This window comes from Haemaphysalis longicornis, unplaced genomic scaffold (assembly GCF_048455015.1).
Source record: "Haemaphysalis longicornis isolate Haplotype H1 unplaced genomic scaffold, Haemaphysalis longicornis Haplotype H1 scaffold_13, whole genome shotgun sequence".
NCBI classification, from domain to species: domain Eukaryota; kingdom Metazoa; phylum Arthropoda; class Arachnida; order Ixodida; family Ixodidae; genus Haemaphysalis; species Haemaphysalis longicornis.
In genome coordinates, this window is record NW_027526233.1 from 92,248,876 (window position 1) to 92,250,335 (window position 1,460).

Here is a 1,460-nt window from a genome sequence, read left to right on the forward strand (position 1 = left end):
CGGGAACCGAACGCGCGACCTCGTGCTCAGCAGCACAACGCCTTAGCCACTGAGCCACCGCGGCGGGTTCGGCGCCGAAAGCATCGAGTGCTCGTTCCGGAGCTGAGTTGCTGTTAGCGCCCGATTCAAGTGGCTGCAATTACGAAATTCTGCTCGGCAGGAATGTCGTAGATGCGGGAAGCAGTAGCACCGCCGAGTAGCCCCCACACTAGAACTACTCGTGTTGTACGGCATTCCTGAAAAGGGACGCGAACTGGAGATTTCGCACAAGCTAGATTGTACCAGCAGGCTGTTTCATCCTTGACCCGTTCATGACGACGCTAGCGAGAACAAAACGAGCGCGGCAGCGCCTTAGACGAATAAAAAAAGACCTTTACCAGCAGTAAGTACATGTGTACAGCCGTCAAATTTTTTTCGCAAAACAATAAAGCGGCAGCTTCTTTTGGCGGGTGCGTCACAACCAAGTTTATCGTGACCAGCACATTGTCAAGGTAGAAGATTCCGCCAATGCAACCATCATCTGCTATACTGCCCTTTTTTGCCGGTAATCAGCTGCCCGTAATTATTGACATGAACAAAGCCTACGCACAATCGCCGCGAACTTGTGAACTTGTGAAATACAGTGCAGCCACCCTGCTTCAGCCGCAAACCATCAGCGACTCGCACGAAAAAAAAAAACGCTTCGCTACCTAATCGGCTTAATCGTCGGCTGCCCTAAGCTCAGCCGCGTATACACTTTACAAATACCTTCCCGTCAGATAGAAGAATTCTTCTAAACCTTATTACAAAATAACAGGAACAACAATTTGTTTTCAAAATTCATAATTTATACACTAATCAACATTAGCTATACGTTTTGTATTAAAAAGTATTTTGGGGGAAGTCAAGATAGCGGGTGGGTCAAGTCAAGTTCGAAAATAACGAATCCTCCAGGCATGGCCAACTCCTGGGGGTTTGAAGCCGCATTTGGGCGGCTCGCATAGACACTAGAGCCAGTGTGTCCTCTAGCGTATATTAGTATGAACCCCTATGGTAATTACGAAACTGAGAAAAGGGCCCCAAGCACGCGGCGTTGGAATACGAATCCCGGGTATGTGTGGTATTCGAACGCGGTCCCCGCCCGAGTGCCACGCCCTTCAAAACAGAGTTGGGCCTCAAGTTTGTACGTCTTGTTACCTGTAAAAGACGGCATTTTAGAGATCGGTGGAGTCTAAATAAAAATACCTTCGAGCATATAAGTGTCTTAGGGATGAACGCCGTCGACACGCATGTGAAATAAAATTTCCTCGGTCCTTTCACCTCAATTTCCTTACATCTACGCCGTGCGCAAAAAACTACGCTGGTCATCCACTTTTGCAGGCTCAAATCGGCGAGTTAATTTTTCTTTGCACTGTTTCCTGTGAGCTCTCAGCGAGCGACTTCCCGGTGTGCATCGCAGGTGTGCGGCACCGTGCTGTACT

The 1,460-nt window shown here is 48.7% G+C and overlaps 1 protein-coding gene across 1 annotated transcript in view; it reads left to right on the forward strand.

Annotated features, from left to right (window-relative positions):
• Positions 1 to 1,443: 1,443 nt before the first annotated feature.
• LOC144164145 (uncharacterized) overlaps positions 1,444 to 1,460 on the forward strand; it is a 38,252-nt gene continuing 38,235 nt past the window's right edge. The window contains exon 1 of the mRNA XM_077694679.1: positions 1,444 to 1,460. This exon is cut by the window's right edge and continues 146 nt beyond it. The gene's annotated coding sequence lies outside the window, so the exon portion shown is untranslated.